General features: G+C 40.5%; 1 protein-coding gene across 6 annotated transcripts in view; it reads left to right on the plus strand.

The window, feature by feature from the left end:
* The first annotated feature begins 2698 nt into the window (after positions 1 to 2698).
* Positions 2699 to 13002, plus strand: part of dlgap4b (discs, large (Drosophila) homolog-associated protein 4b) — a 115018-nt gene continuing 104714 nt past the window's right edge. For 4 of the 6 annotated variants that reach the window (XM_020592731.1, XM_020592730.1, XM_020592733.1 and 1 more), the window contains exon 1: positions 2700 to 3095. The gene's annotated coding sequence lies outside the window, so the exon portion shown is untranslated. Of the gene's footprint in view, positions 3096 to 13002 lie in introns of all 6 variants that reach the window. The other 2 variants (XM_020592734.1, XM_020592735.1) reach the window with 1 other exon arrangement.

Consider the following 13002-nt stretch of genomic DNA (forward strand, 5'->3'; position numbering starts at 1 on the left):
TATGCATAAACAACACTATTTCTTTAATTAGCCCTGTCCACAGTGACACCAGCGGTCATGGAACAGAGTCCAAAGGGCCCTTATGTTCTGCAGAATTGCGTTACTAATTCTGACATGCTGTCTGAACCTCCTGAGTCTTTTCTCATTGGGTGAAACTTTAACTTCTGCTAAGAGGTATAGTCATTTTATATGTGTGTGTTTGTGTCTGTGTGTGTGTGTGAGAGAGAGAGAGAGAGAGAGAGAGAGAGAGACAGAGAGAGAGACAGAGAGAGAAAGACAGCATCTGTTTATCAGCTAACCGCCACATGACTTACTGCTCTGCCACATTCATTATCTATCCTTCATTTCAGTCCATTAATGAATTGCAAACAAATGCATATTTATGTGTAAAGCTGATCTGGAATATTAATTAATTTAAAGCTTCTGTGACAACTAAACTAAATTAACTAAAATGTAAATTAATGCTTTTTAATATATGTGGTTAAATGGTGTAATAGACACTACAATTACTCTCTATCGTGTAAAGCAAATGCTGTGGGAAAGCTCAAATAGATACCTTATTAAGATATTTGTTTATGTGTGATTACACTCTGCCTCTCTTACGCTTGCTCTGCACAAAGCGCCCTCACACATACACACAAACTCTCTTCCCCTTCTAATTAAGCAGGTAATCCTCTCTCACATTCCTTCTGCATTCAGCACAGATGCTGCTGAAAGACATGCTTCGAGAGGGAGAGAGCTGCTTTGATTCAAATGAGCTGGGCTTATCTGCAAGATTCATGTTGCAGCTGACATGATCACAACACATGTCAAGATGCCTGCACTGTGGATTCGAATCTGGATCCTGGGAACTTTTACCTACCTACCCACTCATCTGCATTATATATGATCACAGGGATGCCAGAAAAATTCATGTGTGATGCTAAGTCACAAAGCAGGTCATTTATTCCACCTTATATCTGTTGGTTTGCACTTAAGTGGGTAGATCCTCTCTCTGGATGAAAGCATCGGAGGCTGAGGGGTCACTTTTTTACAATTTCAGTTCAAAAATGTTGTCTCAGTGTACTTGCAGAGAGGATTGATGGAAACGCGATCAGTGAGCAATAACTCTGCTCTGTTTGGAGAAAAGTGGTGACTGTAGTCTGCAGAAACTGATGGAGAGAGAGAGAGAGGTTTGGAAGAGCTCCACATTGTACCAGCACAGAAAGTATTTTGCAATTGCAGTTCTAATGGGAATTATGAATGGGGTTAGTCATGCTTCCAATGTGACTGAATGTGCATGAGAGGAAGAGCTCTTGTAAGTGCCTAGTTTTATAGAACACCAATGTAAATCTCTGTTTTTTATGAAATACTCCCTGTCCTTCACCTCCTGGGGACAAGAGCAATCAAACGTGACAGGTGGAAGCAGGCCTGTAATAAAGCAATAACCCTGTGGTCCTCCCGCTGCATTAGCCTGACTACAGTAAATCCCGGCTGGTGTCTCACTGCGCTTCATATGACTTCCTGTCTTTTTCAGTCGTGTCGACAACAGTGTGCGTTTCCTATGTGTTCTGTCTTAGCAGTTTGTTGGAATGTAATCATTTTGGTAATACGACACTAATCTCAGCATATCTTTAGTCTGTTCCAAGCTAAATTTAAATTGACTGACAGGATAAAAGCAGTGGGAACAAGAACAAGAGTGAAGTGCTTGGTCTGGTGAGCTGTCCAAGGTCCTGAATCCATTTCACATCTCTGTCATTTACTCTCTTTCAGTTCCGTCTTAGCTTTGCTGGCATGACATGCAGACTCCATACAGTGCAAAAGCAAATGGTGACAAAATGAATCATGTTCCCCGCAGAGAAAGAGTAGTCTGATGAGAACAGATGGGCAGAGCTCCAGTTTTTATTTTGTATTCAGTATGGTTGCCTGCTTCATTTAATGTGAGACAACAGTCACCACATCTTGGAGAAAAAAGTTGGACCCCATACATATTTTGTTCTCTCTCAGTTCAGATTATTCTATATATGTCTTACTGGCTTCACAGGTTGCAAAGCAGTGTAGCTGTGATGTTGAAGTAGAGTTAAAACAAAAATATTTAGAGATGGTGTATAATCCATCACAACAAAGATGTATTTAGTTTTGACAGATTGCTGCTGCTGTGTGTGGTGATGTTTTGTCAGGTACCTTTGGCGTCTCTGCTGTATGTGACACACAATGTTACTGTACTTTCGGTGTCACATACTGAAACTCAAATATGTCCTTGGCATCCGTTGGGAGATGGACGGTTGGGGCGAATGGATGGGTCAAATAAACACTGGACTTCACCCAGGAGAGCAGAGCTCAGCTCTGATGTTTGACACACACAGGAGCTTTTCCCCAAATCTAACCACATAGTTTTCCCTCCTAAATCCAATAAAGTATTTTTATGTCTAAACATAAAGTTTTTGTGCCTAAAACTAACCATGAGATTGTAAAACACATAGTTTTCATGCATAAATCGAAAGTGTTTACTGGCATTCGGTGATATACCTTTCGTGTGCCGTACTGATGCGAGTGGATAAATACTGGTCTGCAGATTTTGCACTAGTAAGGTGCTGAGTAGCCTACAATCTCGAGTATAGGTGCGCACAAATGTCTAAAACTGAATGATTGGTAACCTGAATACACTGAAGCCTTTGTGATTTGCCATCACACCTGGCTGGTTGCAGCAGTGTCTCAGTATCTATCCCAGCACGTCTGACAGCCGGACAGAGGCTCTCTCCCAGTCTTTATCTACCTACCTACCTATCAACCAGTCTGTCTATCTACTTATGTATCTGTCTGTCGTCTCGAAACGTAGAGGAGAATTTAGAGCTCGGTAATGGAGACCACCGTGGAACGGGGCTTTTACCCCCGCCGGAGACGCACAAACTCACCGGACCAATAAGGCGACAAAGGGCATATACCGGTTTGGTGTTTTATCTCAACGACGCCTGCTACTTTTTTTTCTTCCTCTTGTCATTTTATACAAACGCGCCTCCAAAAACAGCTGCTCTGCTCGGGAAGTTACGGACAAAACACGGATAAATCCTCCGAAGTCGTCTTCTCCAGTTTCCAAGAGGCGATCTCACCCGAAGGTAAAAAGCAGACACCAAAACTGTTGAATTACTGGTTGCTGTTTGTGTCAAGCGGCCCACGTATCATCCACTGCATATATGTGTATTTTATATATTAAGTAAAATTTGTTAGACAGGAGTGAACATTTCGTACAAAGTGGGTGGGAAGGTGACTCATACTGATCCAAACGCTGTTTTGGAGAGGCTATTTACACTGCGCCTTTGCGGGTATAAGAGACATACAGGCTGGAGGATATTTCTTGAATATATCACATGTGCTCTGACAGGACACCGGATTTCCGGTGGCTAAGTGGTTTTAAACAAAACATCAGTGGGCGACCTGTCTGTATGATGGGGCTGTGAAATGATGCAGCTCCTCCTCTACTGTTTTCACACAGTATTATGTTTTTGACAAGAAATGCGTGGAGATTTGGAGTCTTTGTGGCAGCTATGTGTTGGCTGTGATTGTGGGTTAATGACATTAGTTCCCTGCCTGTGTATGTAAATGAAAAACTGGAGGAGAAAGTATGAGCACATATGAGTTTGAAAGGTAAGAAGCCAGTAAATGTCTATAGCAGGTACAAAGATGATATGGTGTCTAAAGAATTTGTTGTATTATTTGTGCTGTTATCTCATTAGATAGGCTACAAACTACATTTTCCCATCAAACTAGTGCACTGTATTTCTTTCAAGTATGTAGGCTATATTTGTTTAGAAAGGGACCTGTAATTTATAATATAACATAATAAATAACCTGCCACCCTCAAAGTTGAATGTATTTAAAACTATAAAGTATGTTTAAGTTCCACTCCAGACATTTTAATATTTATATTTGCATATAAAGATACTCTGCTATAAACAATATATAGCCCAGCACAGTTTTTCCTCAAAAAAGTTCAGCGAACCTCTGTAATAGGCCTAAAGATTTGCATCTCACTGTGCAATCCAGAATCTGAGTATTGAAATATTTGCAAATGTGCCCACAGCACCACCCCACCCCCCACCACTGCTTCCCCACACATAGACTGGTGAACTCACTGTATCAGGATGAGATGCAGGAGTGAAAACTGAACAGATGTAGCAGTTTATATTTGAGCCTCATTCACCCATTACATAGCAATATTGTATAAAAGAAATATAAGTCGAATTGTGTAAATGTATTTACAGTCTGGCTGAGTTTGACAGCAAGACTTTATTTTCTCAGATGGTCCAATGCAATCTATCAGGGAGGCTGGATTATAAGCAGCACACTGATTGCACCCATTTCGTCTACTAATACTGTAGCATTATTGAGCCAAATGTAGCGTTTTAATTTGCTGTTGATATTCCAGCATGTCTACTACCATCCCATAACATTTTATAGTATAGCAGTATCTTTTTATTTTTCTTCTTATTATTCACATGATCTGAAATGTAATCTACTGAAGTTACCAGAGAACCAAGACTTTGCCTTACTGTATTAGCAGCATCCAAACGTAACTGGGTACATTCCAACAATGGTACATCTCTACACGTCTACTACATGTCTCATGCCATCTCATAATGTTAAAAGGTATGTCAGTATCGCTTTATTATCTCAGCTGATCCAAAATGCAGCATTAATCTAACATTAGTAGTTAACACAGAAGCAGGCCGTCAGCACTTAGTGTAACAGTGAGCCAAGCCTAGCCTTCCCTGTCATAGTATATTTATGCTTTGCTGTTAATACTCCAGCAGCGATAAGTGTGTCAGACCGTCTCAAAATGGTTGGTAGTATGTCAGTATTTCTTTATTTTTGCTTGAGGAATAATTTAACTGGTACCACGAGATTAGCTGTGTGCTTTAGCAGTGAGCCAAATGTAGCTTAAGTTAATGCTAGTTGTTAAACACTGATATCCAACTGCACATCTCATACCATGTCATAACAGTAGATTGCATGTCAGTATCTCTTCATTTTTTAAGTTAATCCAAAAGTTAATCTAGTAATGTTAACGTTACATTAACAGAAGACCAGGAGCTTGTGTTAATAGCAGTTGGTTAACCACAGCACTCAGGCTGCTACCAGAAGCCAAAACCATAACTAACAAGCTGTTAACAATGGTACGTGTCTCACTCCATCTCAGTGTTAGCTAAGTAGTAACTATATAAATAATGTAAAGAAGCTCCAGGGTCTGGTATACATCCAAAACCTGCACACTCCTTGCTCTCCATCACAATGTCAGGTGGCCTTGAAACGCTCTGTTCACATCAAGAGGCATCATTTTGCTGGGTAAAAACACTCCAGCCCAGGCTCTCATTAGAGCTCTGAATTTTCCCTCTGTTGCAGTAAGAATTGAGACAGTCATAACTGCTGTTTAATGGTGACTGAAAAACATATTTATTGAAAAATGTTTTCTGTAAAATAATGATAAAATCAGGGGCCTTTCAAGTGGTAAAAAGAGAGCTGTCTGCCCGGCACATCCTAACATTTAGCCTACTTCCAGAGATGATGATTTTGCTCAGACTTCCAGTCCCATAAGGTTGGTTCCTCCACATACTGAATTACTCATCCAGCTCTGTCCACTCAGCACTATCCCACAGGAAGGGTAAAAGTATTGAATATAATGACAATGTTTACAACAAAAAGACACAAAAAAGCTGACCAAACTGCAAGTCAGTTGAAAGACATGCAGGATATAATGCCAAATTACACAGGCCCTCCCCAGTTTGGCGAAATGTCAATTTAATCTCAGGTGGTAAACCCTTTAGCCAGGACAACTGGGCAGAGAAAGGAATTAGCATCCTGGGTGACCTCAATGGGACAGATACCTTAATCACCTTTGAAGACTATCTGGGATAAGTGCACACTGTTCATGTATTTTAGACTCAGATCCACCTTAAAAACCCTTAAAGCCTAGTGGGGCAATATACATCTTGACTACCCACTGGTCATATGGATTCGGTCAGCACAAACACATACTGTATTTTTTATGTACGACAAAGTATTCCAAGGTCTCTGTCTCAGGGATCCTAGATCTGTGTCCGGCCTCAACAGGAAGATAAACTGGGACACGTTTTGGTCATATTACATAATAGCCTCATGTAAACCCAGCCACCAATTTATTCATTTTATGTTCTGTCACGGAGCATATGTTACACTCCAGCAGAGATACCGGATGGGTCTGAACCCCCACCCAGACTCTACACCTTGTCTCTCAAGCACCCTGGGCACCTTGGTACACATGGTATGAGACAGTCCAAAGGTGCTTTTGGCAAGATTCAAGTTTTCTCGGCCCTGGCAAAGATGAACTTCCCAGTGGACCTAGCACTTCATCTCCTTAACAACTCTTCTGAACTATTGTTTCCCAAAGCAACTCTTAAAGTATGGCTAGTCAGACTGTCAGCAGCCAAAAAAACATGTTGCTCAATCCCGGATTCTTCAACACAGCCTGACAGCACAGTCATGGCATAACGTGTTATTAGAGATTCTAAATCAGGAACTCTTCTTTGTTTACATCTTCTTACCACGGACCTACTAATCCACATACAGGGTGGACTGTGAAAGGGAGGGCAAAGTGGGTGTTCTGGTACAGTTCTGTTCATGTTTTTTGAGTTCTTGTGTTGTGTTTTATTTTGTTAAAAATCAATAAATATTGAATTTTTAAAAGAGAAACATTGACCAAAAATCTGCAAAATGCAAAGTTTAATAATTAATATGAAGAATTTGTTTTGGGGGGCTGTAATCAGCTAGGCATACTAATAAAGATAAATCAATATAATTTTGTTAGCAGTTTAATCAGATTATCTCCAATGCTGCTGTACTCTATAGATGTCCCATTGTAATCACTTGATGTACTACAACATGCTTGGATCCTTTAGTAGGTTGCAGTGTCTTTCATTCCATCAAATTAACAATGGATTTAGGTCTAGCTACCCTTTTAGCACAGCTTTTTGAGTGACCTGAAAAGAAACCTAACTGCTGTGTTAGTGGCCTCAATTTGCTTCAACTGCAAAAAAAAAAAAAAAAACTAGTAGACTATAACTCGTATCCATTTATGTCCATCTTTCCTCTTTTGTTCTCTCGCTCTCTCGTCCACTTTGGCACACCCTACCTCTCTCTCTCCCTCTTGCTAGTATGCGCTCACTCAATCTGTGTCTCCTCATATCTCGTCACTCTCGGCAGCACTCTACCCTCTCTGCTTGTCTCCAATCACACATGCACAAACACACAAGGGCATGCCATGTTGAGTATTAGTTGAATAAGTCTGTGATCTTTGCACTTACAGTAGCTCTGTTATGCATCATCTTGTGTCACAGTTTGACTGTTTGTCAATTGTTTTATTCTTCTGGAGTTGCCTACTATACATGATGACCTATTTGTCCTCAGGCTATGTGTGTATTTAATTTTATGTCACATATTGTATGGACAGAAAGAAAAGGCATCGGAATAGAATTTCCAAACCCTGGCAATATTTTAAGGGCAAGTCATTTCTTTTCTCTCTATTTGTGCAGTGGCTTCATTTTAGAAGGATGGTATATTGCACAGGGCCATTTATAATGTATAGAGGAGTCCTGTATTAAATATCTGCAGAGTCGGAGGTGTGTATTCCACTGCTCCATCAGGAAGGCTAGATTACACCATATTGCATCAATGGAGGAATGAAGACAATATAGGGAAATGAGGGGGAAAATGTTTTTGCGGAGTTCACTAGGAAGTTGTGACTTTTTGGAGTGTATTGATTCAGTAACAGTATTTACGTCTGGACTTTAACATTACTGCAGTATATGGTTTATAACGCTGATGTCAGGAGAAGGTTGAAGTCACTGGTGTTGGAGTTTGAAGATGAAAACAAAAGGATCATGTATCAACAGACTCTGAAGCTGCAAAAACAGATAAAGTAGCAGAAGTCTATATTTAAAAAGCATCACTAGAGAGATGAGACGTCGCCATCCCCTCAGTTAGAAACTGTGTCTGCAGAAGCAACCAAATCTTTCTTATCCCTTGTGTTGTTCTTCTGTTTATTCTAAGTAAAGCTTTTTAGAAATACAAGAACAGATTTGCATATATATATAATATTGTTAGAGGGTGTTTTGGATGAAGAGCATGTGCCTGTTTTGAGCTGAGAACAAATGGAGAAATATTTGTTTACCTTCCATAGTTGTTGGCAAGTATGTCAAGGCGGCAGCGTTGTCAAAATGGAATAATTGACTCTGAAAATGTCAGTCACCCTATTTGTCCTTTATTTGCCAAGGAGTTTATTTTCAGTCATGAAAAAATGGCTGGTATTTTAAGCTAGTTGAGATGCAAGAAAATCAGCAAGAAACTGAATTATGCTAAGGAAACACTCAAAGTCACAGGCAGTAATTTGTTTAGAAAATTGGAGTGACTGCCATGAAAGATAATGGAACTAAATGAAAGAAATGTTCATCATATTGTGGCACAATTCGCACCCGTCTGCTGATTAGTGAATGTAACACTAGCAGTAACAAAATGACGCTCTGATCATTTCAGTGTCACTGCTGCAGTTTTGCATACTTTTTTCTCACTTGCTCCAACCTGTCAGACATTCATTTTGGCTGCCATAAAACTTGCTGATTCTGACTTTACCTAAAACCGAACATGTGGAAAGAGGTCATGTCCCACTTTCTACCTCCTACATTTCCCCCTTGAAGTCAAAGCAGTGTATAGCTGACATGAAGTAAGATGCCTTTGATGTCAATTAAATCCTGCTCTACTTGTCCAAAATGTAAGACTGTCCACTCTAATTAAACCTTACGCCTTTCTCCCCTGGAGAGTGCAGGCTTCAGCATGGGTGCCAAAACCTCTCTTCACCTGTTCTGCAGCTAATATCCATGTGAACCACACTGCACACAGAAACTTGGTTTGGCAGAGGTTCAGGCTGGCATGGGTGAGCTCTACCACTGAGGCACTTTCAATTCTGCACACAACATGATGTGCTACTATGGTTGGTGTGACTCCAGGAAACATTAACAGTACAAAACAAGAACACTCAGAGAGCACATGTACCTCTGCACAACATTCGCTCCTGCAAATGGATTCCCTGTGAAAAATGAGATCCAGAACAACACAAAATGTGTCCTAAAATCCTTGACGTGGATCGGATACAGTTCAACCAAGTATGCTGATGATCCATCCAACTGTAGTTATTTTTGTGTATGATTTTTTTTTTATTAGTTTAGTGAACTTGACCTTTGACCTTTCTCAGCCAAAATCTACTCACTTCTAGGGCTGGTCCCCACCAGTGTCTATACCACGTATACTGATGACTCATCCTGTCTATAATCTTGCTAACCAACACACACACACACGGAACCAAAAACATAACCTCCTTGGCAGCGGTAAAGAAACTGTTTTGTAGGGCTGTACAAGACTGCATACTAACCTGAGCCTCTGGTGTCAAAGCTAAACACAACATTATCCATTGCACTCTGCATGGGCACATATTACCAACTGTCTTGGATAATGGGCAACAGTGAAGTTAAGGCTGAATTGTGTACACATGATAGTATTACATTTTTAAAATCTCATTCTGTACATAGAATCAGTCTATAAAAATGTCAGTTGATATTGTCTGTTGTCTATTAATACTTGGATGTCCAGGGGGTGCTTCCTCACCTATATTTATGGATTTGATAAGATGATAATATCCACTGAATGGCATGACAACCCTTGAATCAGCTAGCTTGGTTAAATGTTAATCTGCTGCCTATTTAAAATGCATGACATGCTTACAAATAAGCATCTGCTAGGAAGCTTCTGTACACAGGTGCTCTCCATATTCTATTTTCTGCAAAGCTTCAACTCTGTGGAGCCCCAAGGATAAGTAGCTTTGCTAATGACCATATAAAGTTATGCAAAACACCCACATAAGGTCAACAAAGGTATGCCTGGAAGAAATTAAAGCCTTTCTCAGGGTTTCATTTCCATGCCAGCTACAGTACAATAGCATGTTTATGAGTGTGTGTGTGTGTGTGTGTGTGTGTGTGTGTGTGTGTGTGTGTGTGTGTGTGTGTGTGATAGCCTTGTTTATGGTGTTTTTCCATCAGTGCGATTCAACTTGCTTTTATCATGCGAAGCCAGGCGTGCAGGAGCTGGCCTCCATTTCCATCTGTTTCTAACAGCATGGGGTAATCGTGCTGACTTGAGGCTCAGCTGGTCCTGCTTCCACCCAGGTCTAAGAGGATTGGCTGAAATGTTGCACAGAGGGAAAGTCCTTAAACATTCAGACCTCTGTTTTTATCCATAATTGTATTGCAGCAAAATCTGGAAAAGGAGTCCCTCACCTGGTCTTCTAATGAGGGGTTAAAATAATGCCTAGCACCAAGGGCGAACACTACACTGACACGATGTGTCAATAGCGTAAAGTAAGCAACAGTTTTTTTTAAGACAACAAATTAACTGTAACCAAACAGCCACATCTGAAGAAGGCCAAACAAATACTTTTATGGTGGATCCATGTTGGGTTTCTGTTTCTGTACTCTATGTTTGCGAGTCAGAGAGCAAGGGCCGCTTTACATTTGTCTGTATAAGCTGTGGATTGCGACCGGCTGTAATATTGAAGTCTTTTGAAGTGTGGTAAGAATTGTTTTTCTCTGGCTAAACTCGTTTTCTAGTCCCTTGAGCCAAATGTTGAACAGAGAAAACTGAAGTCATCTTTTCAGGCACATTTCTATCACTGGTATAATAAAACTTTTTAGTTTGTTCTGCCTTAACTTTCCTGAGCTGGAAGTTTGGAGGAACGTTTGTGTGTTTAGTGTGGCACAGTTGTTTTAGCTATTCAGCCATATAAACTATTGAGATGTTTTGGAGATGATAAAATATGAATAAAAACAAAGAACAGACTCATCAACCTATCAAATGTCCCAAAAAACGCAAAGATGCTAAAACCCCTGCAAAGCCAATTCCTTGTTTTATACAGTACAATTCTGCTATAAAATTGAAGTTCAGTAAAAGTATTACTAGGTTTGGTACATAAATAATAAAATAAAAAGATCTAAACATGTAGGATACTATTTTCAATATTACTATAAAGGAAAAAAACTATATTTTAGTGCACTGAATAGATGATATCGTATAATCCTGGTGTGGCTGCCTTGAAATGTAGTTGACCAGTTAACTAGTTTCAAAAGACTTCATTTATTTATTTAGGATGAGGTAGAGTGTGGCTAACCGAACTGAGCCTGACGAGACCTGTCAATACCCAAAGGTTCAGGCCTTGTTCGGACACGTGGGTCAAGCTTTAGACAGCTTAAACTGTAGACTGCATCACCATCAAAGTGACATCATTGCTACTTACTGTATGCTACTACATCTGTGATTTTACTACACTGGCTTGTATAGTATTGCCAGGTAAAATCAGGGTATTGAGGCAACCTTGCCATGGACCACATCGTGTTTATGTACTGGTTGTGTTGGGTTGCATTTTATTCACTGACATGTCTCCAGATGTCGAAAGTTCCTGTTGCATTAACACACATTTGAAAAGGTGAATATGAATGAGCCTGTTTATAATCACTCTGTCAATTTAAACCAATCCTCCATCGATGCATGAAAACGCAGGCCCAGCTTTGCGTGTGGACATGCACAATAGCATCACTGCTGAAAGAAATTCATATGTGCTGTTTGCAGTATTTGAAGTTTTTGTACTGGACATTTGTATTATACTGTGCATTCATTCTTTATTTCTTTCATCCTTCCCTTCTTATCTTTTTTCAAAGTTTTTCTGCATCTGCCTTTTTTTCCATCCCCTAATCCTGTCCCCCCCTGCTCCAGCCATCCACCCACACAGCCAGCCACTGCATCTCCCCTCTCTCCACAGAGCCACCTAATAACAAGGCTGTTCCACACTCAGGCCCGCATTAAGATGCAGACCCCTTTCTCCCTTGCTCTTTCTCAATGGCCCTAATCCTTTCCTCCTCTCTGCTATGAATGACGGCCTCAGCGATTGGCCGCGTCTCTGGCAGGCACAGGCCCATTGCTAAACATAATGGTGAGAAAATGCTGATGTGTCTTGGTGAGGAGAAATCAAGCTATCAGCTGCTCAATCATAATGATGGGAGCAGAGACCTGGGAACCCAGCAGAGGTAAAAGGCCCGTGTGTGATGTGTCTGGTGAATTGGATGGTTGCAGCAAGCCTCTCTTTTATGCTTACCTTCAGTAATTCTGGTTATGGTAGAGATTTGGGATATTAGGGTTTCTTGATGGTTGGTTGCTGTGGTTCTTTTCAGATGTTAAGAAATTTGACTATCTAGTTTTCTTTGGCGTGTAAGAATCCAGATCTGTTTTTTGGTTTTATTAAACTAGGTGTGTGAAAGATGTGTTTATATGTTTACCCCAGCTGACAATGCATTCAGAAATGTAAAATAAGCTGTGTTAGACTTAACTCATGAGTTCATTTGTGTCCTACTACCAACTAAGGATGATATCTAAAGCTGCATTTCCACCAGACAGTCCCTGGTAGAAGCCCAGGGAAGAGTCAACAAATTAGCTCCCCCCTCAGGTCAAACACCAAGAGAAGCCGCTCCATAAACTCCAAAACCATATTGTCTAGTCCACCAATCTCACTCACTGGTCTGTTGGTGTAGGCCTACTGATTAAAAGCTGCTTACAAAGTGTGAAGCCATGGAACTCTGAGTCATTTTTCACATTTTACTCACATAGCCAATGTGAGTGAAATGTTAACACCGTAGAGCCCTTGATTTAGTGGCATTCAGCAATGCAGGCCTTGCCCCAGTAGTTCTTGGACCTTCAGAAAGTAAGTGCCTTTTTGGAGGTAGAACTATGCCCCAGAACTAAATTTAAACCCTAGATCCTCTGGTGGAGGAACTATGTTTCAAAAAAGGTTCCTGCTCCCTGGGGTAAAGTTCCTCTGGTGGAAACAGAGGCTTAAGATGATATTTAGGTACAATTTTAATGTATACTCAAGCATAAATATGTAAACAGCCAGTG

The sequence above is a fragment of the Monopterus albus genome, unplaced genomic scaffold (genome assembly GCF_001952655.1).
Source record: "Monopterus albus unplaced genomic scaffold, M_albus_1.0 scaffold18.1, whole genome shotgun sequence".
In the NCBI taxonomy this organism is placed as follows: domain Eukaryota; kingdom Metazoa; phylum Chordata; class Actinopteri; order Synbranchiformes; family Synbranchidae; genus Monopterus; species Monopterus albus.